The sequence below is a fragment of the Prionailurus bengalensis genome, chromosome B4, assembly GCF_016509475.1.
Source record: "Prionailurus bengalensis isolate Pbe53 chromosome B4, Fcat_Pben_1.1_paternal_pri, whole genome shotgun sequence".
Lineage (NCBI taxonomy): Eukaryota > Metazoa > Chordata > Mammalia > Carnivora > Felidae > Prionailurus > Prionailurus bengalensis.
This window is the reverse complement of record NC_057358.1, coordinates 9,538,061-9,563,348: the sequence shown is the minus strand read 5'-3', so window position 1 is coordinate 9,563,348 and position 25,288 is coordinate 9,538,061. Positions and strand designations below refer to the sequence as shown.

Here is a 25,288-nt window from a genome sequence, read left to right as displayed (position 1 = left end):
ACATAAGAATATTTTTATGTGTTGAAAAAAAGCACTGCTATACATCTTAGTTTCGAGGAGAGAGATATTCTCTTTATTTTCTTGGGTCACATGTGGAAGCATCTCAACAGATGATAGAACAACATTCCTGATACACACTGACTGTTCTGTTGCAATGTGTCTTTCTAGTCCTGTGGGCATTTACCACATCAGCGAAGGGAGAACAGGGCACAAATTCAAGGGACTGGCCTAACCACACATCAGCTAAGCACAAATGCACAGGCCAGGACTTGTAGTCAATTAACTCATCGCCCTCTTGTAGTTTGTTTGAACCACTTGACCACAGTGGCTGCCCAAACTGACATTCCCCTTTCTCTTCCTTGAAAGTTACCCATCTTCAGCTGGGCAGAGTCAAGAAACTTGACTATTTGATGGGGCCACTTCCTCTTGGCAAAGATGAAGAGACAGAGGCCCAAGAAGATTAATTAACAAAGTCAGTGGTAATCAAGTATTAGGATGGATAGCTCCTGATGCCCAGCTCGGTATTTTTGGCTTCTTTTCTTATTATAGTGAAAAAAATACACAATTGAGACTGTATCAATAAGTAATAATAATTTTTAAAAAGCACAAGAAAGAGAAAACACCTGTGTGGCGATAGAAAAATTGCTGAAGGAAATGTGAGAAGAATACGCCAGTTCCAAGAGGTCAGAAACAATACATCATAATTTTTCTTGATCCCGGGAGCCTCACACTATGCTGAGTTTGTCATAGGCTAATTAATCAAATTACACTTTTTAGTCTACCAGTTGAACTTCTACTATATTTGTAAATCCCTGGATGACCAAGATATGGCTATTTCATTTTTCAATTTCCCACAGATCCTAACATAGTTGATACTTAATAAACATTTATAATGAATTGAGCAAATGTCATATTTTCAAAAAGCATTATTTATACTTTTATATTGCCTTTACATTTTCATTCCAGCATCATATATAATCCCATCTGTTTGTATGTCTACGTGTAAAACAACGTTCACCCTCCCCTTAAGGCATTTCCTACTTCAACATCCATGCAGTTACGAGCTGAAAACTATTCCCAAACACCACAAGAACTAAATGGCAAATGCGGAACTATTGTTAAAGAATTTTGCTCTTGAAACTGTAATGTCATAGCATTTCAGCAAGGGAAGACGAAAGGACATTCCGATATTATGCGTGCTTAGATATTGGGATCTGGGGTTATTACTGGTTCTTTTTTATTGAAAAAAAATGGATAGGGTAAAATCTAACTAAAGTAATTTCAGTGTTATTCAATATTTTATTAATGGGGGAAAGCATCATCTTAACTGCAGCAATCTATAGAATTATGGACTGATTACTAGTTCAAATGACAGAGTCCTACAGTGAAACCCATAATTTTACATTACATTCTGCAAGAGATGATAGCAGTTCTCCACATATAATGGTATCGCTAGCCCAGAATCTTGTTAACACTCATAGTCTGAGAGGTAGTGCTTATCCTCTCTCGTTCTTATTTTGAATCAGAAAGAAATTTTTTTCAGAGGTCTACTGGCCTTTATTCTTCGGATATGGGATTTTGGTCAATTAGATATTTTCATGGAGGTGACACCTTGGTAAGAAGTTTAAGAGTTTAAGTAGCATGGTAAAATTATAAGGAAATTAATCTTTTTATTAAAAAATAAATTAAGAAATGCCGGTGCCTTGGTTGAACTTGCAGTTAGCTCTTTGTAGCTATTTTAGTCACCGATTCTATGGAAAGTAGCTTCAGAGTTACTTGCTTGTTACTGGGCAACAATTTATTCCAATTATAACTGAAATGTTCCTAATAGACAGTTACTGGCGGATAAAAACAGATTTTAAAAATGAACTACTAAATCCATAGTATTTCCTCTTGATGCAAGAGGCAGAAATTATTCTAACAATTGACACTTTCTAATGTTCTGAGGTCCTTTTAGACATTTCAAGTGATTTGGGGGGCATCAGTGAGGACCCATGGGGTGGCATGGTTCAGAGCTGTTAAATGTAGAAATGACACAATTAGATTAAACAGCTACAGAGACTAGGGACCGAATGTTACCAGCGCATAGAATGCCATATTCTCTATCAGATGCAAATGACATACAATCTTCAAACTTTCATAGGAGAGTTTTCTTTAAAAAAGGTCTTAATGGACATTTGGCAACTATATTCTCGACAGTCTCCCTATTACTTTTTTTACTTATCTATTAACAACAAAAAACAAAACACAAAATACCATAGTTAACAAACAACAATGGAGAACGGCATAAAATATCCCTTGATATCTTACATGTATTTTTCAAGGTAAAAAAGAGAAAATCTCTATTCCTAAGTTTCTTGACCCAAATCCAGCCCAACTCACAGACAAGCCTAAACCTTCCCATGTATATTCCAGCTTCCGAGGAGAGTCTGGAGAAGCTCAAATGAAGTTTGCCACATGGATATATTTTCAAATGAGATATTTGGTTTGCAAGAAAGGTTTTTTTGTGTGTTCTTCCTGCTCTATAATATTAAAATGCAGTAAAAAAATACACTGACCGTAGCTGCCAACTGACATAAAATTTACATGTGTCAAAGGAAGGAGTACATTGATTGTGGATTTAACCTTGGGAACTTCATCACATAGTCAACAGTTACGTGTTTTGAAATGTGTCTTAAAGGATCAGATCAGTTCTCATGGAAATCAGGAGAGATGTTGCTGAAAATTTATACCATTTAGCTTCTGTTTCTCCCCGCAACAGAATAACAGGCAAGAACATTTTCAGCCCCAGTCCCAGGCAGAGTCTATAGAAATACTTGTTGAATTTAATTGGGTTGAATTAAAATTTGTCCTTTTCAAGAATAAAGTTGGCATCTCCAGTTCAAGGTCCCCAAATGATCTAGGCTCTCCACAGTTGACTGTCTATTGAACTCCTGACTAGTTACAGATCAAAGGAATTAAAATGACTTTACTCAGCACTCGTGTCTGTTTCATTATCTGGACTAAGGAAGTCTAGGATAATTACGGTGTTACTTAAAAAAAAAGTTTCATCGTTGTACTTCCTGTTTGGTGAGTAAACAACAGAACGGTTATGGTCTGTAACGGACCTATTAAAACCCTAACACCCCTACAAGCGAGTAAGTTGGAGAACTCAAGAATTCTCCCTGACAGGACACTGAAATGTCAACCCTAAACGATCAACAACTCATTGCCATAGTGCGACAATCTTAACCTTGTTAAAACTGGGTGACCAGTCAATTCGCAGAGAGAAGCATCATCAGGATACCTAGGAATGCTGTTATTACCCATTATAAGTATGACGCGAGGGTCACATATCAGGCAATTACACCTTTTCATTACATGCTAACCCCTCACGGCAGGGATGCCACGCTTATGACTGCATTAGACAGACAAAGCCTTCAGCTCTTTAAAAAAAAGAAAAGCCAAAAAAAAGCAGGGGGGGGCAGAAAAAAAAAAGGAAAAGATAAAAAAATTAAATTCGTTTTCTTACCAGCACGTTGCAGCACAAATTCGCTCACAGGAGTGTTGCCTTTACAGGTTTCTCTTTTAATTATCCTGGAAGCAGGGAGACAAAAAAAAAAAAAAAAAAAAAAAAAAGGCAAAGAAGAAGAAGCAGGGTGGTTAAATTAGCGTGCTGGAATCTTTTCAGTTTGTCGCAGAGTAGAAAAATAAAAAAGGGGAAAAAAAAGGCTCAGTAATTTAAATTTGCTCTCAGTTCAGGCTGCATCGTTGGGTCCCGCCCCTTCTTCCCGCTGGGTTCCACTACCTGCAAGGCTGGAATTGACAGCTACTGTGCAAACAAAAAAAGGAAACAAGCATGCTGGGACCATTCTGACTGCTGTTTGGGTCTCACTTGTCCTGACAACTAAAAATCATCAGTGGAAAGGTATTCTACATTTTCTACTTGAAGGATTTTTGCATGCAATTCCCTTCCATGTTAACGATACACATACAGCTCATGATGATGGGGTTTGATTACTGTTTGGGTTTTCTTTTTTCCTTTCATTGTTTTGTTTTTCTAAATATGTATAATAATCATAGTTACTGTTATTATTTACATTTTTACTGTTTTCAGCTGTTCAGTGTCATTCTTTGCATTTCTTACTGTCCTGTCCTCCTCTCCAAGACATGTTCTCTCCTGTGTTTTCCTTTCAGTCATAAACACTGAAATTTCTAGGGATGGTAGAAATGCCAAGATTAACAGAGTTGCCACTTCTCATTTGAATGCTTTTTTTTTTTTTCTATTTTTGAGCGTTTAGTATTGAGAACAGTTCAAGGGACGGAAGGGCCTAGGAAGGAGATTCCATAAGCACCAGAAACTTTTAAAAAGGATGAGATAATAAGGCAAAAAGCTCATTTTCATATTTATGAATGAGGCAAATAGCTACAAACCATATACGGAGATGGGGTATACATTGCATATTTAACCTTAAGGCGTAGAAAACCACTTAAATTTTAGCCAACGAAATAAAATGGCTACTTCATGTGCAGCATATTCTGTCAGTGTGTAGCAGGAGGAATCATGGGAGATAATAAAGCCCGTCCTGTCAGAACGTAAATATCTTATGGAGGATTTTCAATAAGTTTTATTGTTGTTGTGGTTGCTGTTTGCTAAACTTTCATTTCAGATGAGGCTGCTGTAGGCTACTTTGGTATGGAAGCTATGACATGCCTGTACATGTACGGATTATCTACACGTTAGCCTCTTCATCTGAAGCACTGCTTCTAGAACGGTATACATAGCACTGGGTCTCCTATGAAAGCACGGACTTTCTTAGATAATCCTCCTGCTCCAACCGAGTACTGTGCTGAGCGGTGTGTCACATCACATAGTCGGGGTGCGGCGGTTAAGGTGTAAAGGATAAAATGCACATGGTTCTTTGCTAGTGGCTGCTAACATGAAGGAAAGTTATTCGTACAGATGTGACAGCATTTAATTTACTTTTACTTGTTAGTTTTTGTATTTTTAAAAACCTTTTCCCCTTATCCCTACCTCAAGCCATTTAAATGCATTTCACTGTTCCTGCACAATATGGAGAAGCCCTGAAAGCCAACAGTGAGCCTGACCTAAGGGACTTGACTTTTTAAAGTCAGATTTTCAAAAGAGAAATGATTTGCAATGTAACTGAAATAAACATGATTTAGCTTTCTCAATTGGTAAAAACTTAGCTGAATATCAGATATCCATATTGTCATTTGAAATTTCACCCTAAAGTCAAACCAACCAAAAATGGGAAGACTGAGGAAGCAACGAGCAAAACTATATATTTGGCTTGTATTATAAACTTTATCAGGATTACTTTTCTGGTAGCAATGAATGCCTTTACTCGACTCCCATGAGCAGCTATAGCGTAGAAAAATAAGGCAGCTCAAGTGCTCAAGAAGCCATGTTAACTTCCCAGGTAGTTAGGCAATCAGCTTTAATGAAACAGTGGTAAATTACACCAATGTGCTAATTATGGTACTTTGTCACAGCATAAAATGCAATAAAACCAACCCATGCCTTGGCTTGGAAAGTGTTATGCATAGATTTTTTTCAAAAGATTTAACAGAAGAGAGATTTTATTTTCCTAAAGCATTCTGTAATTCCAAGTGGAGTTTTCTCAATCCTTTTCTGTAAAAGAAGGCTTCTAGGAAGATATGTAGAGCTGAAAATATATAGAAGAAAAAATATACGTAGAAGAAAAAATATGTAGAAAAATATGTAGAAGGAAAAAATATGTAGAGCTAGAAAAAAGCAATGATAATGGCTTTTTAAAACTGGTGTCTTACCTTATAATTATACAGTTTTATGATGACATGCCAATATTAAATACTTTGGTATCATTGTGAAAACATAACACACAAAGAACATATTAGGATATATACAAATATACACAGAGCTGCACATGTTGGTTTATATTCTGAACATCTCTGTTTTAAATGAAGAAGAATATTTTTACATTGTCAATGCTGACTGAGTGCAGTTAGCAGAATAGCAGTCTCAAGCAAATAAAAAATCCCGACACTGAACCTTAGAGAAGGAACAGGCTTTAAGAAATGTATGAATGAGCCCTGTGATTTCACTAGACATTGAACCTGTGACTGCAGAAGTTACTACTTGGTGTTGGGGGGCCGAGTATCATCTTACTGCATATCTCATAACTAACCTGAGAAAAAAGTCACTTCAAAAATACCCTACTGAATTGTTAGGAGTTCTGGGTAGGGATATACATTTATATGGCTTTCAAATCATGGAAAAGTGCCTTAAAGAAACACATTGAACAAGTGTATTGGAAATGTTTTTTAGAGAAATTCTTTCAATAGCTTTAATGTCATACACGACTTAAATGTTCATTCTCAGAGAAACTTAATGTCAGGATGGGAAATGCTAGTTCATTTTTTTAAAGTGTATCACACGAATACATTTTTATCTTCTCAGTTATAGTTGACAATTTTTTCAAACTTACTGCATATTTTAAAATTATTTATTACTTTTTGATAAATGTCTCCCTCATTCTGGATCAACTCTCTTTAGTGTGATTTTACTGTTTTGTCTTTGGGGCAGTGAAGCACTTCCTAGTGAATGATAAAATGTGATCCTGATATCTTACTGACTACACTACCCAATGAATAATGGTTTTTTATTTCAGTAGGGTTCTGAGAAACTGCTTATATTTATTATATTACTTAATTAATATGATTAATCCCTTTAAATGTGAATAACTAAAAAAATACCTCACCGCTGTCATAAAAATTTATCTGCTACTCTTGGATTGTCTTTTTTTTTTAAGTTTATTTATTTACTTTGAGAGAGACAGAGACAATGCCAGTGGGGGAGGGGCAGAGAGAGTGGGATAGAAAGAGTCCCAAGCAGGTTCCACACGGGATTTGAACTCATAAAACCATGAGATCATGACCTGAGCCAAAACCAAGAGTCAGATGCTTAACCAACGGAGCCACCTAGGTGCCCCACTCTTGGGTTGTCTTTTGAAACATGTTTCCATTATTAAATCAATTTCATTAAATTTATGAAAAGCAAGTTTGAGTTTTTGAACACACACTTTACACACACAGACACAGAATTTTGGTTTTAAGGTTTTCACTATCATTTCTTTAGGACCAAGTAAATACCCAGTTCAGTCTGGGTGTTCAGATTATGAAAGTATTAACTCAGAAATTGACACTTGGCCTAGGACAGAACAAAGACTGTAGGGTACCTCAGACTTCCCTACCCTGCTAACTAACATAGTCTCACACAGACAAGCAAACATCTGACAAATGGAAGTCTGCTTTTAGATTGAATTCAATGTTGAAGTGTAAGGGAGCCCCTCTGGGTATGAGCTCAAATGGCTAAACATAATGTCTCTTCATTAGTGGTGCCGGGAACACGTGATACCTGAAGAATAACGGTGGTTTAAAATGGGAAACAACGTTAAATTCTATTTACACATTGCTCTTCTGATAGGCATAGCATGCACACAAGATGTAAGAAGAGGACCCGGTAAACCACAGAAAATACAGAAAAGAACACCCAACTTAGACATGTAAAAAAAAAGAGCACTTTATTTGTTTTTAAAATTTTTTGATATTTATTTTTGAGAGAGAGAGAGAGAGAGAGAGAGAGAGACAGAGACAGAGAGCGAGTGGGGGGGGGGGCAGAAATGGAGGGAGACAGAATCCGAAGCAGACTCCAGGTTCCGAGCTGCCAGCACAGAGCCTGACGTGCAGCTGAGACTCATGAACCGTGAGATCATGACCTGAGCTGAAGTTGGATGCTTTGACTGGGCCACCCAGGCACCCTCCAAATAGAGCATTTTATAGAAATGCTCATTTCTTGATTAAACTGGCTGTTGGAATTTTGTGGAACAGATTGGAAAGGAGAAAAAGCTTCCTTAAAAATCAGTTGGTGAGAGATTATGGTCTGAGAAAGTTTAAGCAAAGACGAAAGTCCAGGGAAATTCAGGTCCCTGTACTGACCAAGGTGACATAGGGCTTATAGAATACGATCAGTAGAATACACTGGAAGGAGGGGTGACTTCTCCCTTGGATACAGAGGTGGACAGCAGCACAATTCACCCTGTGGGGGCTGCAGGGAGGTGCAAGTTTTGCACAGTGAGGGATGGTGTGGCTAGTTTGGAACATGCCCATTTGAGAATTCAGCTGGACAAAGTCCAGAAGATAGCCGGTGTCTGACTCTAGCTGCCAAGACAGGGATCAGTGCAGAGGTGATAATGATGAGAGTTATGAGCATAGGGCAGAGAGCACATAATGATGAGCTCTTCAAGAGAATGCCAAGAAATGAGAGAAGAATTTCAGGGATGGTAAAGGTGGAGCTCAAGTGACAGATGAAGAAGTGACATCAGAGGTGAGAAGAAATGTGGGGCAGGATGGGGTCAAAAGATTCCAGAGCATCAGATTCTTCAAAGATTGCAAATATATATATAATCTGGACTGGAATAGACTAGAAAATGCTGAGGGAACAGCAAGCTGAAGGCTCTTGGCAAAGCGATCTCGTTATACTGGTGGTGGGGTCAGCTGCCGGACAGCATTGGTAAGAAAAGGAAATGCCAAAGGCAAAACTTCATGGAGTTAACTACAACACAACTTAATCTAATTAGAATTTATTAACCATTTTACAGCAGTTCTATTTGGCAAAGTAGTCCAGTTTAGGTTGAGATAGTAAGGGATACAATGAAACAAGACTTCCAGGTTCTTATTCTCGATCTAGTTAGAATATATGAAAATCTATTTGGGGTATACTTGGGCTTTTTTCATAAATACAGTAAAGTACTGTAAATGTATTTTCTCTTCCTTATGATTTTCTTAATAGCATTTTATTTTCCTCTAGCGTACCTTATTGTAAGAATACAGTATATAATACATGTAACATAGAAATATGTTAATTGACTACTTTTGTTATCAGTAAGGCTTCCTGTTGACAATAGGTTATGAGTAGTTAAGTTTCTGTGGAGTCAAAAGTTCTACACAGATTTTCGACTGTGCAGGGGTCGGTGTCCCTAACCCTTAGGTTGCTCAAGGGTCAACTGTATATACAATTACATTTAAAGGTTTATTTTAGGGACACCTGGGTGGCTCAGTCGTTAAGCGTCCTTCGACGTCTCCTCAGGTCATGATCTCACAGTCTGTGGGTTCGAGCCACCCCCCCTCACCCCCCACACCCCCCCACCCCCAGCCCCCCCACCCTCCCCACCCCCCCACCCCCCACCCCCCCCCCCCCCCCACCCCCCCCACCCCCCCCACCCCCCCCACCGGGGCTCTGTGCTGACAGCTCAGAGCCTGGAGCCTGCTTCGGATTCTGTGTCTTCCTCTCTCTCTCTGCACCTCCCCTGCTCATGCTCTGTCTCTGTCTCTCAAAAATAAATAAATGTTAACTTTTAAAGGTTTATTTTAGAAATCTTTCTCATGTGGAGAAAATTGTGATATGACTGAAATGACAGCACACGTAAATGTGTATATGACAATCCCTTCTTACCAATATATAGCATTTAATTTGGCAGAAACTGTATTTGTACCTAATTTTAAAGATGATTTATGGCACACCTAATAGACCAAGGGAATATTTGTTGGATAGCCATGTCTATACATATGAAGGGCACTAAAATGCATCTTGTATTTAAACAAACAGCCCCAATTTTTTTTTTTTAACATTTATTTACTTTTGAGACAGAGAGAGACAGAGCATGAACAGGGGAGGGTCAGAGAGAGGGAGACACAGAATCCGAAGCAGGCTCCAGGCCCTGAGCTGTCAGCACAGAGCCCGACGCGGGGCTCGAACTCACGGACAATGAGATCACGACCTGAGCTGAAGTCAGACGCCCAACCGACTGAGCCACCCAGGTGCCCCCTTTTTTTGTGTGTGTGTGTGTGTGTGTTGTTTTTTTAAGAAGCACAAAATCTAAGCATACAGGCTTCTCCCACCCCCCTACCCCACCCCCAGCCACAACCCACTCCCCCACCAGTCCCAGCCGGCCGAGTCGGTGCTCAAGCAGCCACCGCCTTCCTGTAGGTCAGGCGGTGCTCTGCAGAGCACTGGGCATTCGGGGGGGGGGGGGGTGTCTAGGAATGGAGGGCCCTGCCGCAGCCCTGACTCCAGCCAGGGAAGCCACCCACGACCTGTTCAGAAAATGTAATTCTGATATGAACTGGAATTATCCCATCCTTGTTTCAGATTCTTCACTGTAGTCACTGCTCATGACTTTTCCCAAATTAAAATCTTTATCAATTGATCTCTAAGGAAGTTTAACCCTCCCATCTTACGGATGTTCTGCAAAATGCTCTGCAACATATTTCTATTATCTGATACTGTTAGGAAGGCAGATTTAAATGACTTGCTATTTTGGCACATTAGCAAAGGAATATAGAATTTCATTACAAAACTCATAATTTCTTCCCAAGCCAGTGGTGAGTAAGTCTTTGTAAAGCAGAGTTATTTTCCCCAAACCATGATTATCTGCATCTATTAGAATTGACATAATTCTTCTTTTTTAGAAATAGGAAGAGAAACAAAGGGGGTGATACAGTGGGGAAGATCAGATGTGAATACGGAAAATCTTCTTTATCTTTTTCTGAAATAATTTCCCATTGTCATTAATTTAAAGCTGTTTCAAACTTGAGGATTGTAGGTACAGTTTTCCTGGATTCTGAGTTAACTTCTGGATAACATTTGCAACATTGTGCATAACATGTTACAATTTTATTATTTATTTATTTAGACAGCAGTTGAACAATTCATAGTTACATTTTTTTTATGCTCTGTCTTGTGCCCTCTCCTTTTTCTGCAACATGATATAAATCTTGTAGTATTTCCATTACTTGCCAAATGCAGTCCAATATTTATCATCGTGTAAAAAAATCAAAACACAACAAAATAAACAAGCAACGATAAAACTAACTACCCCTAAGCTTGCTATTGTGAAAAGAAAAGGTCTTGCTTTATAATTTTGATGAAAAGGTAAGCCAGTACATTTTCATAGAAATATATTTGTATATTTTATTTTCCAAATGGTTTAGTCAAATGCAGACATGATATACTTAAATGATCCTATGTCAAGACTGCACTGAGTAAAAGTGTCTTAAAGATCTATGTGCACCTTTATATGAAGTTTGTGTCTCATCATAGGAAATCACTGAAGTATTTTAAACAGGAGTAAGACATAATTATATATGTATTGTTGAAAAACAAATCTGTTAGCAGCATTTACAATAGGTTGAAGTGGTGAGAATTCCTTCAATGATATATTACGCCAATAATATTTTATCTTGCTTGGTTAAAAAACAGATTTAAGGTAGTTTACAGGGAAACATATAATTCAGCAATATAAAACATAATTTAATGATACTGAGGAGAGAGAAAAATAAAGGTACATATGCAAAGGAAATCAGGAATTAAATTAATGAACACAATGATACTGTAATATCATAGAAGTTAAGAGGCAATTTGGTTCTAATATTCCCAAACAATGTGAAATAGAAAACACAATCAGCTTCATGTGTCATACTGTTCATAAGATTAAAATAAGCCAGTTGTTGGGGCACCTAGGTGGCTCAGTCATTTAAAGTCCGCCTCTTGATTTTGGCCCAGGTCATGATCTCATGGTTGTGAGAGCAAGCCCCAGCGGGCTCCATGCTGAGTGTGGAGCCTACTTGAGAGTCTCTTTCTCTGCCCCTCCCCCACTTGCTCACACATGCTCTCTCTCTCTTTCAAAAAAAAAAAAAAAACCAGAAACACAACAACAGCTGTTGAGAAATACAGATATTTGAGATGAGAAATTAGAAAGCTGTTCCTCTCAGTTTCTCACAGAGAGGTCCCAAAAATCTCCTCAACACAAACTTTTATATCTTATGTACAATGGGCCTGGTTTTAGTCATAAATGGGCCAAACTTCTTATATCAAAGCTTGAAGTGATTACAATTTAGGCTGAAAACTAATCAAATGCTCCACCTCAGCACTAAAACAAACCAGGAAAACACTGTAAGCAATTAACTAGCCAATTAAATAAATATTAAGACCTTAATTTGTGTCAGACCTTGTCCTAGTTACTAGAGATACAACTGGGAATAAGAACCAATATTTTCTTTCAGACAAGTGGGGATGAAGACAAGTTGATAGACAACCAAGACGAGTGATAAGTGTAAGGATGGGAAAGTATATAGCCTGATATGGGTGGACGAAGAAAGGATAGTGTCAACTGAGACTCAAGGAATCCAAGATGGCTTCCAAGGGGAAGTGACCTCTATACAGCATCCTGAAGAAGAAAAAACTAAGGAAAGAAGTTACTAGGAAAATGGAAATAGATAAAACTGTCACACTCAAAGGGAACAAAGAAGTGGACGACATTCCTAAAATGAATTAGGATTTGTATCTCTAGTGCATACAACAGAGCAATCTAAAAAAATTCTAAATCAGTTCCTAAGTAAAAATAAATAATCTCTTAACAAAAGTTGATAGAATGATACTTGCTGCAAACAGTTAATGTCATTTACCCAGAACTTATGACAAGTATTGTATTGACTCTTGGAAGTCAGAAGCATTCCCATTAGAATCAGAAAGATAAGAGTGATTTCTATTATCCTTGTTATTCAGCATTTTCTTAAGGATTCTAAACAATAAATGAAATGAAATCATGAAAAGATAAGCAATGTATATTTTGAAAGGGAAGAAACAAACTGTAATTTCTTCTTTTCAGATGATATACTTATCTGTAGAGAAAATGCAAGAGACCCGTACATATAAATATAACCATTTATAACTAACAGGAGATCATCAAGACTATTGATGAAAAATACATAAAAATTTAAGAATATTCCTACATTTCATCAATAAGTGTAAAATTTAGTGGAAAACACAACCCTCTATATACTAGGAACCAAACTGTGAAGCCTTGAGGAACAGACTTAACAAAAGATGTGTAAGATCTTCTTGCACAAAATTATAAAATATTATTGAAATAAATAATATAGGATATGAAAATCTGAGTTACAAGTTACACGAGGTTATAGAGATCTAATATTCCTCAAATTAATCTATAAATGCAAGGCAATTTTAGTCAAAATCTGATACATTAGAACTCAGGGAAGATCTAAAATCTATTGCTTGAACTGTGCACCATATCTTTTCTATAAAATAGTGATTTCAATTTCATAATTTTAAAATAATTTTCTCACATTCACATGAATTAAAGGAGAAAACAAAATGAGCGTGTTAACAGATGAAGTAAAATTGTCAAGACCGACAGCTTATAAACTGTCAAAATGTATGTAAAAATAGAGTGCTGTAGTAAATATAGGAAACATCTAAATAAATGTATTCAAAACTATAGAGTGGAATAAGAAAATATGAAGACATCCCTCACAATAACCAAAATCTCTGTGCATTTCCCCTTCCCCAGGAGTAGCGCCCTGTTTGAGCCCGGACCAGACTTAGTGTTTATCATATGCTTAGGACTGAAAACTGCTTGCACGGATAGTCTAGGACTTCCCTTCACCCCTGTTTCTTCTTTAGAAATTGACTCCCTTTAGTCCTCATTGCTTCTATAGCTCTATGGCCTATTTAAATATTTTAATTTTATAATGTATCTGGCTTTTCACACTCATTTCATTGGGAGGATTGTCATGCTGTGAACAGCTCCATCCTATCCTTCCCCAAATATAATGTTATTTCTGTTTATTTTAAAGTTTTAGATGTATGATATCATGCTGCGTTTAGTTTTCTGAAATTTGTTGTTTCACTTAGATTTCCACTAAGCATATAGAAGTTGTAGCTGTAGATAACGAACAGTCACTCAAGTAGAAGATTCAATTCTTAATACTACATAATTTTTCTACTCTTCTACTGATAGGTATTTGGTTTGTTTCTAGATTTTTGTTTGGTTCTGGTTATTATAAAAACTGCATATATTATGTCATTGTTACAACAAATATTGCACATTTCTAGTTATTTTGCTATTATGAGAGTGGACACTGTTGCAAGGCAATAAAAGCCCCAGATCTTTCAGATGTAAAAGGATTGGTATCCCTCACCTAGCAAGCAACACCAACACAGATCAGCTAAAATATGGGGTAAGAGTAAGGAATCTTAACATATATATAAGAGTTCCAGAAGGTAAGAATAGAGAGAATCAATGAGGGTTAATATTTGGAGGGGTAATACATGAAAATTTACCAGCTATGCTATGATGAAAAATATGAAACCACAGCTTCAGAAAACACCCAAAGAAAATGAATAAAAAGAAATGCAAGATGATATATAATGATGACAAAAAGGTAAAACACTGTTAAAGGAGTCTTCGGTTTCCAGCCATGATGTAAGAACTAAGTGTTGGACTTAGCTTCCTGCTATGAAGAACTATAAATCTGGGTAGAATGTATGAAACTGTGTACAGATATTAAACCATAGGTAGCTCAGGTCTGTCATCCCTGAGACAAAAAGAAACCCCTGAGGTAAGCACCATATTTACCCTAGCTCTCTGCATAGAAAGTGACTCCTAAATGCAACAGAGAAGAGTAGAGCTAAAGCAGAGTATCAGGGTCTCACTGACATGAGGAGGCTAAGAACAGATTTCAAGGCTACTGAAGCAGCTAAAATGTGCAGAACGGCTGCCAGAAAGGAGGAGGCAATGGAGAGAGGGAATCCTAGGATTGCCTGGGAGAGAGTGGCTGCCTCAAGGTTGGGAGTGGAACCAAAAGGCTGCATAGTTCTAGGAAATACTGATGTCCTGACTCAACCATAATTGAAGGACCTTGTTACTACTGTGGACATTCAGCTGATATCTCAGCACAGTTATACCTAAGGGGTAACGATCATGCCCCAAAGTAACTGTGATGGTTCTTAACAAAACCTAGAACTAAGTTTCAGCAAAGTCATTAAAGATGCCAGAAAATTAACTTCCCATTTTAATAAAACACAACATTCCTTACAAAGAGACATTAAACCAGACCTGTTATAACTGATCATCCTTCCCAAATTATATTATTGCATGCTCTCTGTACAGTAGAATAGGCAAGAAAATGAATATAGGCATTTATTTAACCTAAAACAGACATGAAAAAAGAAACAGTAGGACAACAGTAGATGGGGCGGATAGAAAAGAAACAGAAATATGGCATAATAAACTCTAAATATGTCAATAACTACATTAAATGTAAATGAATCAAACACTTTCATTAAAAAGCAGAGAGTAGCAGATTGTATAAAAAAGTAAGAATCAACAACACACATTCTAGAAGATATACTTTGAATTATAAACCACAACTAGGCTTAAAGTAAAATAATGACAAATTTATGCCTCATAAAAACATTAAATATGTGAAAACCATGAAACATATAAAAACATAAAGGCTAAATTTGCATCAAATTAAGTCTACTTCCAAATAAGAAGTATTGGCAGAGAAAAAAGGGGAAATGTTATACTGGTGAAAGGGTAAATTCAGCAGGAAAACATACAGTCTTAAATGTGCATGTATCTAGTATAGGAATGTCAAAGAACATGAAGCAAAACGGACAGAACTAAAGAGTAAAACGGACCAATTCAAAGTTAGAGTTGGCAATGTTGACTCTTCTCTCAGAAATGGTTTGAACAAGTAGACAAGAAATCAATAATGATAGAGAAGATCTGACCTCAGAACATCATACCCAGTAACTGAAAAATATACTTTCTTTTCAAGTGCGCATGAAGCAATGACAGACATACTGTACTTGAGGCCATAATAAATTTCAAAAAACTAATGAGAAAAAACATAGAAAAATGTTACCTCTAATAGGAATAAAAGAGAAGATATCATTACATATTCTCCATACCTTATAAGAATAGGAGAATATTGTCTAAAGTTCCATGTAGCAGATCAAATAAAATTTTATAAATCTGTTGAAAAATTGTACTTACCTTACACAAGAAGAAACAGAGAACCTGAAAACTATTCATTTATTAAAATAATTAGACTTGTAATATTACATCTCCCTACAAAGAAAAGTCAAGACCCAGATATACTGGTGAATCCTTTCAAATGAATACTGTCCATTGTTATACAAAGTGTTTTTGAAAACGGAAAATAGAACACTCTCCCAATTTATGAGGCTATAATAACTGTAGTAACAAACACTGACGTGGACATTACAAGAAAAGTAATGCACAGTCCAAAATCTCTTATGATTTAAAGATATACCAACCCAACTGCTCTGTAATACAACTCCCAGGAGTTTAACCAAGAGAAATGAAAACACATATCCCCAAGAGAATTGTACTTGATGTTAATAACTGATTTATTCACAATAACCAGAAACTAGCAATAAGAATATGTTTAACAGATGATAGATAAACATTTGTACAATAGAATACTACTTAGCAGTAAAAAATAAACTGAAAGATATACTCAAACTGAAGATATACTCAAGAAAATAAATGCCTCTTACAGGTATTATATTCAGTAAAGGAAGTCAGATATACAATAATGCAGAGTTTAATTTTGTTCATATCAAGTTCTCTAAGAGCCAAAACTAATCAATGCTGATAGAAACCAGACCAGTGGTTATGTGGCATGGGGTTGGGGGAGACTGAATGCAAAGGTGTGAAGAAGGCAGTCTGGGGAGAAGGAAATTTTGGGAATGGCTGTTACACAGACATATATATTTGTTAGCATTGAACTGTACACTTAAATCTAAGCACATTATTGTATATTTTGTATGTAAAATTTATAGTAAAAGTTGTGGAAAGCAGAATAGGTGGAATAGTTACAAAAGAAGGACAATTGAAAGAACTGCATATATTTTAAATACAACAATGTAAGTCTGAAGAAAACGGAATATTAACTTTAAAACACAAAGAAGAATATCCTAAACAAATAGATGAATTGAAATTCTCTCTGTATAAAATATTATTAATGTCCAATTATTGAGATTTTCATAAAAAGTGAAAATTTAAATACTAGACAAAAACGGTATGTATGTCAGGGGAAAGGTGAGTAGAGTTAAAATCTTAGAAACTTGTTTTCTGGAAACAAATCTTGTTTTCTAGAAAGGCTTTACTTTGGTTTTCACCTTTCTTAAGTTAAATATTCATGAAAACTGGGGCGCCTGGGTGGCGCAGTCGGTTAAGCGTCCGACTTCAGCCAGGTCACGATCTCGCGGTCCGTGAGTTCGAGCCCCGCTCAGGCTCTGGGCTGATGGCTCGGAGCCTGGAGCCTGTTTCCGATTCTGTGTCTCCCTCTCTCTCTGCCCCTCCCCCGTTCATGCTCTGTCTCTCTCTGTCCCAAAAATAAATAAACTTTGAAAAAAAAAATTAAAAAAAAATATTCATGAAAACTACTTCAACAGTAGTCACAAGAAACAAATAATAATAAAAGAAAGAGAAAAATAGGGAGCTTAAATTTCAAACCAGTAGAGGAAAAACATGGAAGATAAAATAGGCAAACAAACAAAATGAAGAGGTCGTAAGCGAGAAAGAATTCTAATTGTAACTGACACTCATATAGTGATTCCTACAACCCAGGCTGGTTTAATCACTTTATACATGTGAACTACTTAGATCACAAAGTGGCTTGATGACCTTTATGGCTTGATGACCATCCTCATGTTATAGAGTAGGAAAGTGTGACACAAAATTTCATAAAACTACCAAGTGGCAGATTGAAAACTAGGCGGCTTGGTTACAAAACCCGTTCATGAAACCAAAATCCTCTTCTTCCCCAAAAAGTGGAGCAGAAAAAAACCAAAAAGAGATGGAATGAAAGGAATTCCAAAGTAATGACAATGATAAGTGTACAATTATGTATGATAATTATAACTAATGTTACTGGCAAAAGACAGATTTTCAAGGGGATTTCAAAAGTTACATGTGTATCCCATTATGAGTGGTATATGTATAGTATGAAAAGCTGAAAGCACAATGAAGGAATAAGATACATAAAGAAAACAGAAACCAAAATAAATATTGGATAGCTACATCTATATAAAAATATACTTTAAGGCAAAACATATTAAGGTTAGAGAGGATCACTACATAATAATAAAAGGATTCTATTCCCCTGGATGTTATAGGTCTGCAAACTTGTATGCATCTTATAAAATAGACCCATAAATATAATACAAAAATGAACAAAACTGCTTTTGAGGTTCAGCCCATGCTAACGGTGAATAAATGCTGATGAAGTAATTCAGATAGAAACTTGAGCACCAACTTAGGAAAATTTACGTTGCCCAATATTTTTATGTTTTAATATTACTTGTATGTAGAACTTCCCATCTTATTTTAATTTTTAATTTTTTAATATTTAAAAAAATGTTTATTTATTTTGAGCACGAGTGGGGGAGGGACAGAAAGAGAATCCCAAGTGCAATCTGTGCTGTCAGCGCAGAGCTCGATGTGGGGCTCAAACTCAGGAGTTTTCAGATCATGACCTGAGTCGAAACCAAGAGTAGGACTCTTACCTGACTGAGCCACCCAGGCTCCCCCGACCATCTTGTTTTTAAATATGGCGATGGACACTTTTGCCAATAAGATATTAATTACCTCATTATCATTACTTTTCCCCTAAGTTTTATTTAAAAGGATGGATTACTGGTTTAGAAGTTGTACACAGTGCTCAAGGTTCTGATATATATTACCTACATTACTACATTTACCTCCTGAGAAATCAAACTAACTTACATTCAAATGGATATATGAGAACTCTTTACATATTTTCATTTTTAAAAGGCTTCAACAATATAGATAAAATGGAGCAATGTATATTATTTTAATTTTAATTTGACTTCTAGGTCATTTAAATAAGATTTTTTTCTTACTAGTCATTTATATATCTTATTTGGAGTCTGTTTTCATGTTTTACCAAATTTTCTGTTAGGGTGTTTATGTTCATTTTGACTTGTAGGAGATTTTTATATTAAAGATATTAAAATTTATATTTTGTATATATTTAAAATTTTTATGTTTTTATTTATTTTATTTCATTCATTTATTTATTTATTTATTTATTTATTTATTTATTTATTTTATTTATTTTTGAGACAGAGAGAGACAGAGCACGAGCAGGGGAGGGTCAGAGAGAGAGGGAGACACAGCATTTGAAGCAGGTTCCAGGCTCTGAGCTGTCAGCACGGAGCCTGACGTGGGGTTCAAACTCATGAACTGTGAGATCATGACCTGAGCCGAAGTTAGATGCTTAACCAACTGAACCACCTAGGCACCCCTATCTTTTATATAAATTATTTTAAGTTTTCTGATAACTTGTGTTTGTATAGACAAAGTTTTTTGTTATTAAGAAATTTTTAGGTTTGATGTACTCAAATCTATCAGTTTTTCCTTTTAGTATTTTTTACGTCATCATGTTGAAATAATCTCTTACCATTGCAAGATTATATAATGATTTCCATGTATTTCTATGCATGAAAATTAAATATACATCTAAGTTACTCATATTTCAGTAAAAAAATCACAACAAAAATTATAGTTAGAATTGGGTAAAATAAAATTATAACTGAGTAAAATGAAATTACAAGTCAAAACATGTTGAATATAGTACTAATAGTAAATGGAGGGAAGTTGAGAGTCATGAATATTCATTTTAGGAGATAAATAAACCAAAAGAAAGTATAAAAAGGGTACTAAGTAAGCCAAAGATTAGAAACCAATGGCTTAGAACATGAAGATACTACAGGTATTCAAAATTTCAATAGTTGTTTTCTTCAAAAGAATAATAAAACAGAAAAATCTCCTATAAATGAACAATTAGCAACAAAAGGGGACATAATTAAGATAGAGGAGAGATTTAAATACAGTTAGAGAATACTGTGAGCAACTCAATGCCATTTAATTAGAAAACTTGGATCAAATAGACAAATTTTTAGAAAAATATAAATTTTTATAGAATGTTCAAGAAGAAATAGCAAGCCTACTCTTATAATAACCCAAGAAACATAATTAATATTAACGATAATCTCACAAAAAAGTCACACACCTCAAATTATTTTGCCAGCAAATTCTACAAAACTTTGAAGGAAAAGATCATTCCAATTTTATTCTATCTCCTCCAGAAAATGGAGGAGATTTCATTTCAACTAATTCCATGCAACTAGCATAATCTTAAAGCCAATCTCAATTGTGATCCTATATCTAAAACTCCTTAAAACAGCCTAATGCAATATCCACCCCCCCCCAAAAAAAATTACAAACTCCCCTGGATGTGTCTCTATTTACTTGAAGTGCCACTGAATTTTGCAACCAACTGACCACTACAGGTGGCCAAACTCTGCACCTATGTTTCGAAGATTCCTACATCTGCTGGCTTCCGGCTGGCTTCAGCCAGTGGGAGGCACTGGAAGGGAGATAGCAGAGTAGAAGGATAGGGAAAGCCAGGATGCTTCTCCCTGGCTTTATTTTGGATGGACTTTCTAGTAGCCAATGACTCTCCTGTGTCTCCAGCTGTCACTAGCTGGCCTTGCCATGACTCCACTTTCACTGAGTATTCCCCAGGGCAGGTGCCTCCTTGTCCCATTTGGCTTCTGCCTATTCTATCACCTTTGTAGCCAACCCCCTGGTATAAACTGTCTCTATTATGACGCAAGAAGTCAAGTTACATTTTAATGAGGAGTGTAATCACCACATTAACATATTTTAAAAGACATTTATATAATCATCTTAATAAATGTAAAAGTAACTTAATTTCAACCCTGACTCATGTTTAAAATTCTTAGAAAACTAAAGCACTTCTAACTAAATAAAAGATAGCTTACAAAAAACATCACTCTTAATGGTGAAACCTTAAAAAAATTCCTAGGGAATGTTTAATATCATCATATCTTTTCATCTTTGTATTAGATGCACTAGATCCTAAAACTTAGAAAGAAAGTAGATGCAGAGGTATAAGAATGAGAAAGAAACAAATTCTCTTATTCACAGAAGATATGTGTGTATAAAGAACATAGGCATTAATATAATAATTATTATCAACAATAAAGATGTTTGGAAATGAAGCTGCTAGAGAAATAAGTATAACAAAATTTGTCCAAGACAGGAATGAAAAAAAAGATAATTTTATTAAAATATGTTATAAAACAATCTAAAAAAAGAAATATATGTGCATTCATTAATTGGAAGCCTCGGTATTATATTTAATTTTTCCTCAAATTGATCTATAGATTTAATGATATTTTGATCAAAATTCCAAAGGAACATTACGTGGGGCTTTGTAAGTTGATTCTTAAATTTATACAGAGGACTCAAAGGCCAAAATCTGCCAAGAAATTTCTAACAAAGAATAAGATGTGAATATATGTGTAGGATTGCTTTACCAGGCATCAAGACCTATTATTAAGCAGTAGACAGTGTGGTACTTGTTCAGGGATAGAGAAATTGATCAATGGAACAACATACGGAACTTAGAAATAGTTCCATCCATCCATGAAAACTGATGTCCCTTTTCACACCAACTTTGCAATAAAATAGGTCATTTAAGTTCAAGCTTACATTCTGTGGGATTCTATGTCAGTAACATTCAGAGCATTCTCTAAACCCTCTCAAGATAGTACTGGCAGACACATTGGGAGTGTATAAGAAAAATCCATATCCTGATTAAGCACCAGTTCTGGTAAGAATGAATTACTGGTGCTCTAAGATAGAAGAGGTCTAATATAACAGATTTTACCCCCGAGTGGCTGGCTCACCTCCTGGCATTATGATACCATGTTGAGAGCTCAGGTTTGGTCTCAGCCGCTGGCAGGGTTGGATATTTAAGAGCAGCAAAAGGTAGTTGAACATGAATGAGGAAGAGCCTTGGTGAAAAGCAGTCACTGGCCTCACACTTAGCCTCATCTCTATCACCTTAGCTTCTCCAGGTATGGGTCAATGGTGCAAGGACAAAAAACTGGCCAAGGACAGAGTCTGCCTGATATTTACCTCCAAACCTAACCTATCTAGCTATTGAGTGCTTTCTTCTCTGGTAGGTTTTGACTTCATGGATCCATCGCATGTCTATTTTCCTCTTCTCTGTTTTCAGTTTTTCACTGTGGTTGCTTCCTGGCCCTTACCAATCAGCCAAGTCATTGCTTCACGTCATTTATTCATGTATCTTCTCACTTGAGATTACTTCTCCTCATAACAAAGTGATGACCAAGTCTACTGTCTGTGGCTCTATGAATAGATTTTCCACCATGATTCTTGGAGGTCATTCCTGATTAGGTCTATAGGTCAACGCATCTCTGTACCAACATATTGAACGTTTTTGAAGCAATGCTTTTTTTTTTCCTCTTTTTTAAAAAAAATTTTTTTTCAACGTTTATTTATTTTTTGGGGACAGAGAGAGAGACAGAGCATGAACGGGGGAGGGGCAGAGAGAGAGGGAGACACAGAATCGGAAACAGGGTCCAGGCTCTGAGCCATCAGCCCAGAGCCTGACGCAGGGCTCGAACTCACGGACTGCGAGATCATGACCTGGCTGAAGTCGGACGCTTAACTGACTGCGCCACCCAGGCGCCCCTTTTCCTCCTTTTTTTTTAGGGAATACTCTGGGAGGCCATGGTTGTGCACTGGGGAAAGCCATCAATACAACAGATGTTGGTGATACGGGCATCTGTTCTTTTCATTTTGGGGGCCATCTGGACCTGCTAATGACACATTCTGAATGTATAATTTTTATTGTAAGATGGATTATGATTGCATTTGTGCAACCTCATAACTTGGTGAATTTAAGAATACCCAGTTTTTTAATGTACTGTAGTGTGTTTTTAGTTAATTGATGTCCCATGATTAGGCATTTGCCAAATACTTGCACCAGGTAGCTTGCCAGGAGCTGCTTCTTAAACGTATGCAGAGAACCCTAGTGTTCTCTGCAGTGACTTACCTAGTGGAGTCAGCCAGAGGCTTTATACAGTATCTTATCTACCACAGATACCTCCAACACCATTGGACCTGCCAGATCATATCATCTGAACCTGTGGCAAAGTTCTCTCTTGCTCTGTACAATTAAAACTGACAGAGTTTTGAATTTTCAATACATAGATCCAAGCACCAGGTATAAATATGCTATATGCTGCCTCCACAACCCAAAGAAAACCACCAAACCTGGGGTGGTATCTCTTCCTCAGTGATAAAGGGCACAAGTTCAACATCTAGTCCTTTTCCCTACATGAGTATCAGAACAGGTCCCAGATTATTGGAATCGTATGAAGATGCTGAATCTTGTAGTGCACATGTAAACCCTATGGTATATTACCTACCTTTACAGGCCATCTAGATTCTGATGATATCCTCATCAGAGCATTAATATGATGTGATCAATACAGTGGCCAAGATGTTTTACATAATGACAAGATCATCAAAATTTCAATAGAGTATATTGTGACAAAGAGCAAGAGGGCCGGCAGCCTTGGAGCCAGAGAGTGATTGTGTACTGTTATTCTCCCCAGGTAAAGGCAAATAGCTTTGATCCTCTTTACCTATGGATATTGAAAATAATTCGCTGTATCAGTTGGCATTCACCGTTATCAATAGCCAAAAATCCAAAGTGTCAAAATCTGTGATGATCTGTCTCATCAGCAGAGATTAGAGCTACAACTTGGTTAGGTTTATAGTAATCCACAATCACCAGTCATAATACATGTAATTTTTTTCACAGAGGCCATAAAGATGAATAGAGTAAGAATATAACAGAGGCCCTTTGACTGGTAAGTGATCCAATTCTAGAATTCCATCTTGAATGTAGGCTTTCTAATTGGCTTAGAAATTAGAAATTGGCTTTCTGTTGCCATGAAAGCAAAACACAGAACAATTCCTTGAGTGTACGTAGATAATTTGAGAAGGGTTCCTAAGAAGCAGAAATAGGAAGCGGAAAAATTAGACATGGAAAGAATTCAATTAATTACAAAATGCATTAATTAGCTGTTTATGGTCATGGATGACAGGGGTTCAAGCCTTCTAGTAGCTCTCTGAGGGACCATGGACCACACACATTAGAATTATCCCATGGGTTGTCCCTGAGAGTGTTTATACCCCCACATTTTTTTTCCTGCACAGTTGAAAAGACTTCTGTGGCTTTGGAAGAAGGCTGGAGGCTCCAAAGAATATACCTCAGCAAGATCTTTGTGTGGGAGGTTGGCAACATACTGCACCATAAGGATGCAGGCATAGCTATGAGGAGATCATGTTGACTGGGTGGCAGTGACATGGTAACTTACAGTCATTTGCAACACTCAGACATGTACACAAATGTTCTAGTACGATGGTCCCACCGGGTCTCAGTCCACCATATTGCACGGATGCAAAAACAGCTCTGGTTGTCATGAAATATATTCACAAATATTTGGATCCTTCCTCTATGTAGGCACAGAAGAGGATTATACTTCCCTGCCCTTTCTGAAGTGAGGCAAAGCTATTTGATATGCTTTGGCCAGTGAAAGGTGAGTAAAAGTTTGTGTGCATCACTTCTGGATGGTAACTTTGAGCCCATGTTTTAGTAGCCATGTTTGCTTCCCATTGCCATGCTGATAGTGTAAGTGTTGATGTGCAGTCTGTCCCTGAGAATACATCCTGCTTCACTGACTTGTGCTGAAAAAATAAAACCTTGGTTGTATTAAGCCACTGAAAATTTGAGGTTATGTGAAATCTGAATCCACTCCCTACGATTGGCAAACTATGGCCACAGCCTAAATCTGGCTCACTCCCTGTTTTGATTAATAAAGTTTTATTGGTACTCAGCCACATCCACTCATATATGTATTATATACGGTTGCTCTAATGCTACAACGGCAGAATTGAGAATGTCCCTTATGGCTCCCAAAGCCTAAAAGATTTACTATCTGGCCCTTAACCAAAAAAGTTTGTTGTCCCTGGTATAACTATTCTGTTATCATATAAAATAAACAAAAAATGTCTGAAATCCAATAGAGCCCCAAACTGATTAATAATGAGAATCATTATTTGGTTTTCTAAGTCACTGAATTTTGGGGGATTAGTTATGCAGCATTATTGTTTCAATAGCTAGTGGATAAGATCACTGCATGATTTTAATTTTATAAAGTTCAAACATGGATAAAACTTATCAATGGTATTTGAAGTCAGGGTAGTGGTAACCCTTTGAGGGTTGTGACTGTAGGAGGCCACAAAGTTGACTTCTATTATGTTCTAGTTCTTGACTTATGTACAAGTTCCATGGGAGTGTTCAGTTTTTGGAAATTCACCAAGTTGTGTACTGATGATTTTTACGTTTTCTTATGCATGTTATTACTTCCAAAAAAAGTTAAAAAGAGGAATGAATAATCTTTACATGCTATTTATAT

General features: G+C 36.6%; 1 protein-coding gene and 1 long non-coding RNA gene across 3 annotated transcripts in view; one reads left to right on the top strand and one right to left on the bottom strand.

Annotated features, from left to right (window-relative positions):
* The window catches only part of CELF2 (CUGBP Elav-like family member 2), an 832,664-nt gene extending 829,065 nt beyond the window's left edge, over positions 1–3,599 (bottom strand). For both annotated transcript variants that reach the window (XM_043563375.1, XM_043563374.1), the window contains exon 1: positions 3,512–3,599. The gene's annotated coding sequence lies outside the window, so the exon portion shown is untranslated. The remainder of the gene's footprint in view (positions 1–3,511) is intronic.
* A 92-nt stretch (positions 3,600–3,691) lies between these two features.
* LOC122473174 lies at positions 3,692–24,848 on the top strand. The gene is made up of 3 exons (XR_006294606.1): positions 3,692–3,907; positions 23,629–23,677; positions 24,334–24,848. It is a non-coding gene; the product is annotated as an uncharacterized LOC122473174 (long non-coding RNA).
* Positions 24,849–25,288: the final 440 nt, after the last annotated feature.